This window comes from Capricornis sumatraensis, chromosome X (assembly GCF_032405125.1).
Source record: "Capricornis sumatraensis isolate serow.1 chromosome X, serow.2, whole genome shotgun sequence".
NCBI classification, from domain to species: Eukaryota; Metazoa; Chordata; class Mammalia; order Artiodactyla; family Bovidae; genus Capricornis; species Capricornis sumatraensis.
The window spans coordinates 106,703,490-106,719,439 of NC_091092.1; the positions used below are offsets into that span (position 1 = coordinate 106,703,490).

The 15,950-nt window shown below is 40.4% G+C and overlaps 1 pseudogene; it reads left to right on the forward strand.

Annotated features, from left to right (window-relative positions):
- The first annotated feature begins 8,153 nt into the window (after positions 1-8,153).
- LOC138071834 (ferritin heavy chain pseudogene) lies at positions 8,154-8,705 on the forward strand (annotated as a pseudogene).
- The last annotated feature ends 7,245 nt before the right edge of the window (positions 8,706-15,950 follow it).

Consider the following 15,950-nt stretch of genomic DNA (forward strand, 5'->3'; position numbering starts at 1 on the left):
TTGGACTTGAACTGGAACTATACCATCAGCACTCTTAGGTCTCCAGCTTGACATTGAAGATCATGGGACTTGTCTTTCTCAATATAATTTCATGCCTTTTTCTCAGCACACTGTAGAGCTTTCTTTTGAAAAAATGGATTTACTGTGGTATGATTCATATACCATATAATTTACCCTCTGAATTTATATCCAAGAACTTTTAGTATATCCAGTTATAAATTTTAGAATATTTTCATTGTCCCCCAAATAAACTCCACTCTGCTTAGCTAGCATTTCCCAACATCCCTACCTGCCCAATCTTAGACTAATTTGCTTTCTGTGTATTATAGATTTGTCTGTTCTGTACATTTCATATGAATGGAACTGTACAATGTGTTCCTTTTTGGCTTCTTTCACTCAGCATGTTTTCAAGGTCCATTCATGTTGCAGAACACATTATTACTTTATTCTTTTTATTAATGAATAATATTCTGTTAGATGGTAATATCACACTTTCTATATCCATTCATCATTTGATGGGCATTTAGATTGCTTCCACTTTAAATAATCTCCCAGGGCTGTGGTAACAAATTGCCTTGAACTGATGACCACCCCACCACCACTCCCACCATAAACAAAAACTACATACTTATTCTCTTAGAGGTCCAGAGGCCAGAAGCACCAAAATATGTTCATTCGGCCTAAATCAAGGTGTCAGATATGATATATATCCTCCGGAGGATCCAGGGGAGAATCTTCCTTTCTCCTTCCACTTTCTGTTTGCTGCTAGCTTTCCTTGGTTTCTGCTTGCAGCCCTCCAGTCTTTAAGGCCATCATCTTCAAATCTTTGTTCTATCTGCCCATTACATTGTCCTCTCTGAGTGTGAAACCTCTATCTCCCTCTTAAGTGGTTGTGTCTGACTGCATTTAGAGCCCACCTAGATAATCCAGCATAATATTCCCATCTCAAGATCTTAAAAGTAACCACATCTAAAGACAGTCTTAGTTTCACCATATAAGATTACATTCATGGGTTTAAGAAATTCATATGTAAATATTTTTGATAGTGTATTTTTCAGCTTACTATAGTTTTTCTTCCCTCTGGCCCCAAAGATTCACATCTACCCCACATGCAAAATACGTTCATCCATCCCAACATCCTATTGAATCTTAATCCTTTACAGTGTAAACCAAGTCCAAAATTTCATATAAATATAATTAATGAGTTTAGAAGTCCAAAATCTAATTATCAGCATTATCTAAATCAGAGAGTGAGACTCTGCATATGACCCATCTTAGGACAACATACTTGTCCATCTCTATACCTGTAAAACTAGAAAACAAGTTGTTGTCGTCTAGCTGTGCTTGACTCTTTCGTGACCCCACGGACTGTGTAGCCTACCAGGCTCCTCTGTCCATGGGATTTCCCTGCAAGAATGCTGGAGTGGGTTGCCATTTCCTTCTCCAGGGGATCTTCCCAGACCAAGGATCAAACCTGTGCCTCCTATATTGGCAGGTGGATTCTTTACCATTAAGCCACCAGGGAAGCCCAGAAAACAAGTTATGTCTTTTCAAAAAACAATGCTGGAACAAATCAAGTCTAAGAGCTTTAGCCATTCCTATTCCAAAATGGGGGAAAAAAAAAAAAACACAAAGAACAAAGAGGTCACTGATTCCAAGCAATTTCAAAGCCCAGTATGGATATTTCATTAGGCTGCCAGGCCTAGGAGGAATTTTTTGTGGGTCAAGATTTCCCCTTCCGTGCTGAAGGCTCCATGCTCTAAGCCCAAGATTCTTCTCTTAAAGCTATTCTTCATTTTTCTTAAAGGGTAGCATATGTTTGTATCTGAGTAGTTGTATTAGCCTGTTTCCTGTATAGGATTTGAAAACCTTGTGACATTCCTTTGTTTCATCTTCTCTCTGTTGCACAGGGACAGCCTTGGCTCTCCCTCCATGTGCTTTCGTAACAGTGAATCTCCTAATTTTAGCACCTTTTCCAGTCTGGAGAGGTAAGAATACCTCCAATTTTGTACTTTACCACTAGGCCTGTTGATCCATTTTGAGTTATTTGTTTGTCACTGTAGTACTTATTTCTCAAGTCATAATAAATATAAAAAAATGCAAAGTCATTCTCTATAAAATTCACAAATGAAACTATACATATACAATTCAAAACTATAAACTCAATAAATTACAAATGTCAAGCAATTATCATGAAATGATTTAACACAATTACATATGTCTTCCTTTCTTCTTGCAAACAGATTTATTACAGCAATCTCAATATTTATCTAGAACTGTGTCTCATTCTACAGAAATGGCCACTGAATTAGACTCTATTTTTTGTGACTTGGTAGGCCTTAAATCTTGTGGAATAATTTTTCAATTTGAGAACAAATTCTCCAGTGGCAACTGGTATTGACACAGCTATATATAAACTGAGAGTCAGATAAGGATTTGGAATTGTGTGCAGTATAATAAGCTGCATGATGATGTCCCATCTGTGCTTCTTTACTACATTCATCAGTTTCAATTGTAAATTTTTATTTGGTTGTAGTAATTCATTTCTACAGTTTTCAAAGTATACATGTTATCGGAAACAGAGGTTAGCAAACAATGGCTTACAACCTGAATCTGACCCACCATCTATTTATGTACAGCCCACAAGCTGAAAATGAATTTTGTATTCTTAAATGACTGAAAAATGTTAAAAGAGCAGTACTGGATGACATGTAAAAATTTGTCTGAAATGCAAATTTCAACAGCCCTAAATACAACTGTATTGGAACACAGCCATGCTCATTTGATGACAGCCTGCCATTGGGGTGCTGTTACACCTGGCTATTTTTACACTACAATGGCAGAGTTTTCCTAAGTTCACTTGCCTTATCAGTCTTACAGTTGAAAATGACCCACTAAAAAATCGACATGCCAGGTGGGAAAATTATCAACTTTTAAGGGTCAGACATCTGATTTCAAAAGAGCTCACTAACAACTGAAAACTTCATTTAAACTCACACGCTATGGTCAATTTATTTACCACAAAGGAGGCAAGAATATACAATGTAGAAAAGATAGTATCTTCAATATGGGGTTCCAAGGAAAACTGGACAGCTACATATAAAAGAATTACATTAAAACATTCTCTAACATCATACACAAAAATAAACTTGAAATGGATCAAAGACCTAAATGTAAGACTGGACACTATGTAACTCTTCCAGGAAAACATAGGCAGAACACTCCAGGACATAACTCACAGTAATATCTTTTTTGATCCACTTTCTAGACTAATAAAAATCAAAATAAACAAAGAGGACCTAATTAAACTTATAAGCTTCTACAGGGCAAAGGAAATCATCAAAAAATTTTAAAAAGGCAGCACACAGAATAGGGGAAAATATTTTCAAATGAAGTGAGCAACAAGAGACTAATCTCCAAAATATACAATCAGCTCATGTAGCTATATGTCAAAAAAGCAAACAAACAATGAGCAGAAGATCTAAATTGACATTTCTTCAAAGAAGATATATAGATGGCCAAAAATCACAAAGCACATGAAAAGGTGCTCAGGTGCTCAACATCACTAAATATCAGATAAATGCAAATCAAAACTACAAGGAGGTAGTTTTGATCATTTTGACCTCATACTGATCAGAATGGCCATCAACAAAAAGTATACACACAATAAATGCTAGAGAGGATATAGAGAAAAGAGAAACCCCCTACACTGTTGGTGGGAATGTAAATGGTATAGCCACTATGGAGAACAGTATGGAAGTTCCTTCAAAACTTAAGGTAGGAACTACCATATGATCCAGCAGTCCCACTCCTGAGCATGCACTGGAGAAAGCCATAATCAGAAAGGACACATGTACCTCATTGTTCATTGCAGCTGGACATGGAAACAACCATATATCCATCAACAGAAGAATGGATAGAGAAGATGTGGTACATTTATACACTGAAATACTGTTGTTGTTTAGTCACTAACTAATGTAAGACTCTTTGTGACCCCATGGACTGTAGCCTGAAAAGCCCCTCTGTCCATGGGATTTCCCAGGCATGAATCCTGGAATAGGATGCCATTTCCTTGTTCAGGGGATCTTCTTCACCCAGGGATTAAACCCATGTCTCCTGCATTGGCAGGCTGATTCTTTAAGGCTGAGCCAACAGAGAAGCCCACAATGAAATATTACTCAGTCAGAAAAAAAGAACAAAACAATGCCATTTTCAGCAACAAAGATGAACCTAGATAAATGTCATATGTTATCATTCATATGTAGAATCTTATTTTTTTCTTAAAAAATGTACAAATTAACTTATTCTCAAAACAGAAAGAGACTTACATATATAAAAACAAACTTATGGCTACCAAAAGGGAAATGTAGGGGAGAGGGATAAGTCAGGAGATTGGGATGAACATACACACGCTATATACTGCATAAGATAGATAACCAACAAGGCTCTACTGTATAGTACAGGGAACTCTACTCAAAACTCTGTGATAACCTTAATGAGAAAATAATCTAAAAAAGAGTGGTATGTGTATGCATATAAATAAATCATTTTGCTCATCACCTGGAACTAACAAAACATTGTAAGTCAACTATATTTCAATAAAATTAATTTTAAAAATTAAAAACTGTATTTAAAAACTCTAAAATTGTATCTCCAGTTGGAGACTGCTTCTCTTTCATGTTGCCTCCCTTTTTCCAGAGATCCCAATAGGCAAAAATCATCACTTATCAAGATATATTGTTGTTTAGTCATTAAGTTATGTCCAACTCTTTGTGACCCCATGGACTGAACCCACCAGGCTCCTCTAGCCACGGGATTTCCCAGGTAAGAATACTGGAGCAGGTGGCCATTTCCTCCTCCAGGGGATATTCCCAACCCAGGGATCAAACCTGCTCATTTCCTGTATCTCCTGCATTGGCAGGAAGGTTGTTTTTTTTTTTTTTTTTTAAACCACTAAGCCCCTAGGGAAGCCTATGAGCATTTACAGTTTTCAATATTCAAAGAGTTTTAACTTCTAATCAGCCCAGCAATGGCAAAGAGCAAGGAAAGCATGTTCCACAAACACTTCCCCCACCCCCAGCTTTTCCTTGTAATATTTATATAATTAGAAGGATATAATATTTTATATCCATGTTATCATATACCCAAAAGCAATTAGCCACAAAGTACAAACTCATTTTTTATGATTCTTTTTTTTGAATTTTTTATTTTTTTTTGCTTGTTGTATGTCTTTTTTTATTTTATTTTATTCATTTATTTATTTATTTTTTAAATTTTAAAATCTTTAATTCTTACATGTGTTCCCAAACATGAACCCCCCTCCCACCTCCCTCCCCATAACATCTCTGTGGGTCATCCCCATGCTCCAGCCCCAAGCATGCTGTATCCTGCGTCAGACATAGACTGGCGATTCAATTCTTACATGATAGTATACATGATAGAATGCCATTCTCCCAAATCATCCCACCCTCTCCCTCTCCCGCAGAGTCCAAAAGTCCGTTATACACAGCTGTGTCTTTTTTCCTGTCTTGCATACAGGGTCGTCATTGCCATCTTTCTAAATTCCATATATATGTGTTAGTATACTGTATTGGTGTTTTTCTTTCTGGCTTACTTCACTCTGTATAATCGGCTCCAGTTTCATCCATCTCATCAGAACTGATTCAAATGAATTCTTTTTAACGGCTGAGTAATACTCCATTGTGTATATGTACCACAGCTTGCTTATCCATTCATCTGCTGATGGACATCTAGGTTGTTTCCATGTCCTGGCTATTATAAAGAGTGCTGCGATGAACATTGGGGTACATGTGTTTCTTTCAGTTCTGGTTTCCTCGGTGTGTATGCCCAGCAGTGGGATTGCTGGGTCATAAGGTAGTTCTATTTGCAATTTTTAAAGGAATCTCCACACTGTTCTCCATAGTGGCTGTACTAGTTTGCATTCCCACCAACAGTGTAGGAGGGTTCCCTTTTCTCCACACCCTCTCCAGCGTTTATTGCTTGCAGATTTTTGGATCGCAGCCATTCTGACTGGTGTGAAGTGGTACCTCATTGTGGTTTTGATTTGCATTTCTCTGATAATGAGTGATGTTGAGCATCTTTTCATGTGTTTGTTAGCCATCCGTATGTCTTCTTTGGAGAAATGTCTATTTAGTTCTTTGGCCCATTTTTTGATTGGGTCGTTATAAGCAAGGTGAAAAGACAGCCTTCTGAATGGGAGAAAATAATAGCAAATGAAGCAACTGACAAACAACTAATCTCAAAAATATACAAGCAACTTATGCAGCTCAATTCCAGAAAAATATGATTCTTTTTCTTCAGCAGAAATTATTCACTCAAACCCCTAACAAGAAATTCAAAAGGTATGGGTTTAACATTACAGATCCTAGAACTTCCCTGGTGGTTCACTAGTTAAGGCTCCAAGTTCCAAATGTAGGCGGCCAGGGTTTGACTCTTCCTTAGGGAACTAGATCCCACATGCTGCAACCAATAAGACTTTGCATGTCACTAGAGATCCTCCATGGCACAACAAAAATCTAAGATCCCACGTGCTGCAACTAAGACTTCATACAGATAGATGCATAGATAGTTGGATGGATGGACAGATGAATAAATAGATCAATCAATCAACATTAACATTACAGATCTTAGAGATATAGTCTGGAATATGACACAGAAGGGCAGTGCAATTGCCATTAAGAGCTAAGTCAAAGAAATGGCTGGAGTGTCCCCTTCAGCCTTTCTCCCCTCTGTGATTTTTCTAAAGTTTTGCTTCATTCCTGAGAATTGAATGTAACCATTTTCCTGGCATTTGGAAAAGAGAATAATGTAAACATTTAACATCCCAGGCCCACTAAGCTTACCTTTGGAAATATGGGGGCCCTTTCTCCTGCATCCTGGAGACAATACAAAAACCAAAAGCTTTTTGGACATTTTTTCCTCAGTTAGCCTGCCTGGCTAAAAGCAGTCAGGGGAAGGAGCAAGCCAACTCTCCCGGCGTTGGATCTATTAGTATCAAATTCCATAGTTACCTTTCACCCCTCACTACAGATAGCAGCCCAGATGCTGTTTCATACTGTGGAGACTCCATAGCCACCTAGGTAACAAAGGCCGACAGTGAGTGTCCTTAGCCTACCTGAATTCTCCATGCCCATGTATTCCCCAAAAGAGAAGGTCACTGAATAACTGACACACTCTGCCCTCCAATACAAATGAGACTGTACATGAAATAGGCATCCCAGCTCTAGAGCTGATCCATGCTAATTAACCAGGCAAATCAAATGAGCCCTTTATTCCTAAGTTTACATGAAGAAAGATATGCAAGTAAAAGAGAAGATCATGATGAATAAAACAAACTATTTCTGGAGGAAAACTCACAGATATATAAAACTGAAGAGAATACCATTAAACCTTCAAATAAGGAAACATACTATAGAAGGAAACAATCAGAGCAGGTCTCCCCAACACCCTGTTGGGAATGGCTCCACACAGCAGCAAGTGAGTGGTGGGCACATAAAGCCTCACCTGTATTGACACTCGCTCTCGACTGTTCATATTATCACGTGGGTGCTACCTCCTGTCACATCAGCAGTGGCATTAGATTCTTATAGGAGAACAGACCCTACTGTGAACTGTGCACCTGAAGGATAGAGGTTGTGCTCTCCTTAGGAGAATAATCCTGAAACATACTACCCGTCTAATGGAAAAATTGTCCTCCAGGAAACCAGTCCCTAGTGTCAAAAATGTTGGAGGATGCTGAATTAGAGAACAAGAAAAAGTTCTTTCAAATTATTAGTAATGCAAAAATTTAGGCATCAGGTGCTCAGGTCAAAGCATTCCTGCCTCACCCAGGCTTTGATGGAACTTGGACTCAGCGCTCTTGCCCTGCCCACCGGCCCCGCCTACCTGGTGACCTCTTCCTTAAGGGACCCAAAGCCCAGGTGCTCACCCTGCACTAACGGTCACCATTTCCTGTCCATCCCAGAGCCCGTACCCAGCCACCTGCCCCGGGGCCCAGATCCCACCTCTGGCTGCCATCATGGGTCACAGTGAGAAGGCTCTGAGAAGGCGGCCAGCACCTCTGCACCCGCTGCTGCCCCCGCCTCACCTCCCTCATCTGAGACACCTTCCGGATGGTCTTGCTGCTGCCTGCCATGTTGCCCGCAGCGGCCTCGCAGGTGCGCTACCACTACCGCCCCGAGTGCGAGGCCATGGTCAACAGCCGTGCCACCCTAGAGCTCCACGCCTCCTTCCAGTGCCAGGCCAGGGCCTGCTCCCTGCACCACCACCAGGACATGGCCCTGCAGCACTTCTCCCGCTTCTTCCTGCTCCACTCCCAGGAGCACAGCGAGATGGCCGAGAGCCTGATGTTCCTGCAGAACCAGCGTGGAGGCCGCATCTCCTTCCTGGACATCAGGATGTCCGAGACCCAAGAGCAGGAGAGGGGCCTCCAAGCCACGCAGGACGCCCTGCACCTGGAGAAGAGTGTCAGCCAGAGCCTGCTCGACCTGCACCACCTGGCCACAGAGAGCAGTGATGCCCACCTGTGCCACTTCCTGGAGACGCGCCACTTGGACCAGCAGCTCGAGTCCATCAAGGAGCTGGGGGACCATCTCACCAACATGCACAAGATGGGGACGCCAGAAGGCTGCCTGGCAGAGTACATCTTTGACAAGCTCACCCTGGGCGCCTGTGACAAGGACTGAGCCTGTACTGGACTTTCCCATGAGTTCTGGGTGACTGCCCAAGGTCACCCTGCCTGCCATGCAGACCAGTGTTTCCCTTGCAGAAAAAGTTCACCTAAGTTTTTCCTTGCAGTTTTACCAGTTCTTCACATAAAGTTATTTGGTTCCTCAATAAAGGTCTCTGTTTGATTCTTGTGTGCAACTCTCTCATCTTTTGAACTTTAAAACAGGTATCCAGGAGTCTTTCTCAGCTACCCAGGTCTGGTCCATATACAGCTCAGGATCTCTGCAGAGGGATGGAGAAGGGGTTTCTGAGATCCTGGAAAACACAGGACCCCCATGAACAAAGTAGGTGGAGAGGGTGGGGTGGGCCGTCTGAGGCCCTAGTCTATGTGGGTACATGGTAAAATGATATACATAAATATATAAACTAGGCAATGGCACCCCACTCCAGTACTCTTGCCTGGCAAATCCCATGGATGGAGGAGCCTAGTAGGCTGCAGTCCATGGGGTCACTAAGAGTTGGACACGACTGAGCAACTTCACTTTGACTTTTCACTTTCATGCATTGGAGAAGGAAATGGCAACCCACTCCAGTGTTCTTTCCTGGAGTATGCCAGGGACGGGGGAGCCTGGTGGGCTGCCATTTATGGGGTTGCACAGAGTCGGACACGACTGAAGTGACTTAGCAGCAGCAGCAGCAGCAGTACAGCATTCAAAATACTGGTTGTCTTTTAGGGAGAAGTGAAGAATGAGATTGGACAGGGAGTAAAATAAGGGAGTCTTCAACCTTACCTGAAAATTTATAGCTCAATAGATTATGCAAATGTTAAAGTTTGTTGCTTCTGAGTAGCACCCTGGGTCCTAAACAGCTATGGCAGGGTCCGTCATATCATTGGACAACAATGATACTGGTAACTAAGCCATAGGCTGACTTTCCTATAGACACTGGAGTGACATCCTAGCTCACCATGCTAGTCATGCATATTGCCCTTCAAAAACATCCATCATATATGTTGTTGTTCAGTCTGTAAGTTATGTCCAACTTTGTAACTCCACAGACTGCAGCACACCAGGCTTCCCTGTCCTTCACCATCTCCCAGAGTTTGCTCAACTTCATGTCCACTGAGTTGGTGATGCTAACAATCTCTTCCTCTGTCATCCCCTTCTCCTCCTGTCTTCAATCTTTCCAAGCATCAGAGTCGTTTCTAATGAGTTGGCTCTCTGAATCAAGTGGTCAAAGTATTGGAGCTTCAGCTTCAGTCCTTCCATTGAATATTCAGTGTTGATTGCCTTTAGGATTGACTGGTTTGATCGTCTTGCAGTCCAAGGACTGTCAAGAGTCTTCTCCAGCACCACAGTTTGAAAGCATCAATTCTTTGGCACTCAGCAATTTTTATGGTCCAACTCTCTCTCTCTCTCTCTCTCTCTCTCTCTCTCACACACACACACACACACACACACACACACATATTTTTCCCCCTTCCATTGTACCCTTTCTTCCATTAAAGTAATCATACAAGAAAACTCAAACTACCTCAGGAGAAGGGCTGAAAAATATGTGGTCAAGGCTAAGGTCCAATTTTTGTTTCTGAATAAAAAATAAAATAGACTCCCAGAATGTTAAGCCAGTGATTTCGGCTCCTTTAAAGAAAGTAGGTGAGTGAGGGTGAGTTGAGGCTGGGAGACAAGTTAGGAGACATAGCAGCAGGGCAGAGAGACAGTGGTGGCTGGAAATAGAGTGGTCGCTGAGGAAATGAAGAGACCTTCGCATGTTCCAAATGGATTTTGGACAAGGAGACATGATTTGCTTAAGGGATAGAGGAGAAAAATGGGAAATGGTGGGAAATAATCTCCATTCTAGTTTTTTCACTTGATTACCTGGATTGAAAGTGTTGCTATTAATTAATCTGGGGACATTAGTGGGGAGATGAAAAGGATGTGGGAAGGCATGTCATGGAAGTCTCAGACGCCTATTAGATGTGCAGGTGGAAATGCCTTGCAGGCAGCCAGAAAACTGAAATTGAAGCTCATGTGAAAATCAAGCACTGCTCTGAGGGGCATTTCTGGGCTAGAGCCTGGTGTGCCCCTCCCACCTCTTATTTTAAGAAAGCTTACAGCAAATTTAATCAGAGAAACGAGAATATACAGAAACAAATGAAAACAGCCAAGAACAAATAATGGTTTAGCCATTAAAACACCTTCAGTTTTTTCTCAAGGGCTTTATATAATATTCTGAGATATATCCTTTAGTGGCATTGCAGTTACCAAAACCCCACCATGTAGAAAGAGTTAACTACATGCTAGCCACAAAAAAGTATAACCCAGACCTGCTGAAACCAGAAGGTGTATGACTGAGATTACTGAAAACATCACCCTGTTATCTCGCCATTAACAGATCAGAGAATTGAACACAAGGTGATCATGCACCCTGAGACCCTTTGCCTCACACTGTTGTTAAAAACCTTCTGGTGAAAGCAACTGGAGACCCGGGGTCTTCTTAGCATGAGCTGCTGGTTCTCCTTGCCTGGCCTGCAACAAAGGCTGTACTTTCCCTTATACAACCAGTGCCAGTAGATTGGTTTCTTTGTGTTTTGGGGGAGTGAACCCCAGGGTGGTTGAGTAACAAGGTGAGATAACAGAATTTAAAATAAACATAAGGGAGCCAACATTTTCTTGAGAGTGCTGGACTAAAAGGACTGGATAAACTAACTATTGGATAAGGAAACAAACAGTCCTGGGTTATTAAGTGAGAGATCACAAAGGTCAGGCCACCTATGCTTTCTAGTTAGATTTCTTTGATACTGAAGTAGTTTATATGGTATCTAATGTATTATGAGCTCATTTAACCAACCTAGGCCTACTGAACCAGTTCACCTAATTAACAAGTGCTCCCCACTATCTGTGTACAGGAAGCAGCTTATGTGAGGCAGCGCTGTGTGGCTGCTCTGTTGTACAGGTCTGTATAGTCAAAGTTATGGTCTTTCCAGTAGTCAGGTATGGATGTGAGAGTTGAACCAAAAACAAGGCTGAGTGCTGAAGAATTGATGCTTTCGAACTGTGGTACAGGAGAAGATTCTTGATAGTCCCCTGGACAGCAAAGAGATCAAACCAGTCAATCCAAAAGAAAATCAGTCCCAAATATTCACTGGAAGGACTGATGCTGAAGCTCCAATATTTTGGCTACCTGATGTGAAGAGCTGACTCCCTGGAAAAGACCCTGATGCTGGGAAAGACTGAGGGCAAGAAGAAAAGGGGGCAACAGAGGATGAGATGGTTGGATTGTGTTACTGACTCAATGGATATGAGTTTGAGCAAACTCCGGGAGATAGTGAAGGACAGGGAAGCCTGGCCTGCTGCAGGCCACAGGGTTGCCGAGTTGGACATGCCTTAGCAACTGAACAACAATCTCAACAACTTGACAAGTCGAGAGGAAGGGATTCTACATGATAAGGAGGAAAGTCTTCCACATCTTGCTTGTCTCAACAGGATCCATACCTGTCCTCTCTTCTCACAGTCCCATCCCTTCCTCATCTCTCCATCTGCTCATCCAGTGGATTCCGTGCTGAGGGCTCTAAATTCTTGCTACTCAAAGTGAGCTCCCTGACACTAAGAATACTGGCTTCATTTGGGAGTTTGCTAGAAATGCAGATTCCTAGCCAGACCCCAGACCAAGTGAATCAGAATCTGTACTTGAATGGAATCCCTAGTGATTCAGGTACAAGGTGAAGTTTGAGAAGCACTGACCTACAGAATCTCCTCAGGTCTCTCCAGGCTCAACTTCTACTAAAAGTAGCCATACCAAAACAGTTTCTAAGACAGTAAAAATTCACTGCTGTGTACCCTACTCTTCATCACATCACCTGGTGACCAGGAGAAAGGTGTTCATGTCAACTTAACAGCAGGCTCTATTTGCCACTGACTTGGTTCAGTTGGCAATGGTGAGTCAGCTTTGTTTGTTTCAGGTAGCATCAGTGTATTCTAGACTTTGTGGCTCTCAACCACGTATTATTATTATTATTATGCTCCTATTTCTCAGAACTCTTATTTTCCCTGACTCTCATATATGTGTGATGGGTTAACTGATAGATGAAAATAATCATGTCTTTTCAAGGGCACCTCCAGTACCCACTCTTAAGATTCTGAGGGAGGCTGGACTTCCAGAATGGTGATGTGAGGAGTGTGGGAAAATCTCATTCATGGAGTTACATAGAGTAAGCTGGTGAAGTTGGAATAGATGATCTGCAGTTCTGCCTGCATATAAGTTGCCTCAGTGAATGCCAAAAATGAGGGCAGATTCCACCTCTGCAATCCATTTATGGAGCTATTCTGAATGGAATCCAGATAACTGCACAAGGCAGAGAGAATCTGGGAGATAGTAAAAGACAGGGAAGCCTGGAGTGCTGCAGTTCACGAGGTTGCAAAGAGTGGGACATGACTCACTGACTGAACAACAAGAGAGGATTAAAATAGAAGCAAATCTTGCTTTATAAAACTTATACAATACACTTGAACACAACATTGTAAATTAACTATACTCCAGTATTTTTCTGAAGTTATACTGGCTCAATTTATATGAACAGTTGATAGGTCATGTAAAAAACAAAAGAAAAATAAGCATCACTGATTATTAGGGATGATGGTTAAGACTGAAAGACAAGGGGATAACCCAATAGGAAGCAACTGTTCATAGCTGGCATCAAATGAGGGTGATGGACACCAGAGTCTGTCTTTGTTTGTTTATTTTTACCATTAGCCTTGAGTTAAAAAGGCAGAAAGTGGAATTTCTTATAATTCATTAACATTATTTGACAAAATGTCAGGAATTTTAATAAAGCAAAAGGGTGAAGTAAACCATGAACACATTCAAATATGTATATTCCCTCAATATATCCTTCTTTTCACTATCTACTGAAATAATTTTTAAACACTTTGGGTTTATTCCCAATTCACTATTACTTTTTTCAGTCTTGGAAAACTCATTCGGTCATAGATTTAAGATGTTGTGTGTGCTTCCGAGGGAGCCAAATCGACTGCCATAAATTGACCTGATGTGTAGCACTAATACTCATGGCTGTACTGGAATATCCATTTAATTTTGTTTTTTGTTAAGGATAGGCTCCATTTTAAGAAAGAGAAGCAAAATGCACATAGAGAAAAACCAAGTTGAGTTTTCACTGCTCAATTTTCCGAGTTCAGTATAAAATATTGTAAGAAAAAATAGATGGATAAAAGGTTTCCTTTAAAATAATTTATAAAATACTTTAAACTATTCCATGCTTCCCAATTCTGCAGTCATTTATATTTTAAGTTTGTGGTCTTTTCTAATTTCATTTATTCAATGTTTATTTCTAAGCCCCTCTATAAAATAGAGAGGGAGGAAGAGTTAAACAACAGGAAAAAAAAAAGGAATTTTGATACAAAGTAGACATGATTACTTCTTCTTATTTAAAGATTGCTTTCCTCTCACTTTTTGTTTGTTTCTCTCATACACAGTCACCTACATAAGCCAATTACAAACTGTTTTGGGAGTAAGAAAGCAGTGACTCACATTTTCCGAAAACAGACACATACTTCCTTTAATATTTTTCTTCCTCTGCCATTAGGAATTCTTTTCTCTCCACCTTGAGACTTAACCTTTAAGATGTCACAATTTTTATAAAAACACACACACACACCAGGCTCACATTTTGTAGAGCATGATCTCAATAATAATAATAAAAACATGTATAAGACTACTATATTCACCAGGGTTGACTGAAGACATCTGGCTTGCAGGATTTTTTAAACTGTATTTTATTATAATTAGTGGAAAAATATCATTTGTCTGGGCCATCTGTGGTGTGATAAAAATAATCTTGCTTTACAGAAGGAGCTTTTTAATTTGCAAGGATTAAAATAAGTACCTAAGACATGTATGGTGTAGATAGAGCTCTGTGTTATGTAATACATGCAGAGGTCTTGAAATGCACTATGAATGTAGTTTCCTCTCCTTTTTACTCAACTGATCTCAAGGAACCTGAAGGGATGCCCTTATTGAGGACAGCTCTTCCCTATGTCCAGTTATACTCACTATTGTACGAGAAGATGAGGGAAGTCTTGGGAGATGGAGAGATCATAAATATCAGGCCACCTATGCTTTCTAAGCAGATTTCTTTTGCAATGAAACAGTTCCTATGGTATCTAATGTGTCATGAGCTCATTTAACAAACCGAGGTCTACTCAACCAGTTCACCTAATTAACAGGTGCACTTTACTGTCTCTGTACATGGAGTCAGGTGATCTGAAGGGCACACTCAAGATTCAGGGCTGTTGGGCTGCTCTGCTGTAGGTCTTCTCTCATGGGGAGATGAATGTGTACACCAAGAATAACCCGTGTTCTTTACGATATTCCTAACACTACTTGACAAGTTCAGATAGCTGGACAATTTAATTTCCAGTTAAAGCAATACAAACAGTATAAGAGAGAGTAGCTCATATGAAAACTGAGTTGTGTACTTTGTTGTGATTCCATAAAGGTGAGAGGAAACATCATCAAACTACAAGTGAGAAGAGCAATGTTAACATTTACAAATAATTCAAAAGAAATCTAGATGGAGGCTATACCCAGGGTGACTCCTTAGTATCCTGAGTTTATTTTCTAATTAAAAATGATCAAACAGATAATCTGAATAGGCCAATATCTACTCAGGAAAAAAGGACCAATAGTTAATCACCTTTCAAGACAGAATGCCCCAGGTCTAAATGAGTTCAGAATTCTGCCAGAATTCTAAATGGGATGAGTTCTACCAGGTTTTTAAGAACAGATTGTATCAATGTTTCTACATTCTATTCGAGAAGACAGAAGCTGAGGGAATACTTCCTAACTCATGTTATGAGGGCAGCAGTATTCTAATGCCAAAATCAAACAAGGACATTACAAGAAAACAACAGACTAACATCTCTCATGAACATACAGGCAAAAATCCCCAACAAATATTAGCAGATCAAATACAACAACATATTAAAAAGAAATCTTGTATGTCAAAACTTATTTTGTGGAGGTAGGCCCTTATACAGTGATAGGCCCAAATCAACTTCAATATTGGAAATGATGTCCTCCACTCTAGAGAAGCAAGTCCATGTCAGATAGAGTTCACATCCGAGCAAATTGCTAACCCTAAAATAGTTTCACAATCACATTTTTTAATGTGAAAAACAGCACACTTATGAAAGGCATATATCAGTATAAACAATGATAATTCAATGAGGGTTTGCGTGTTTGGC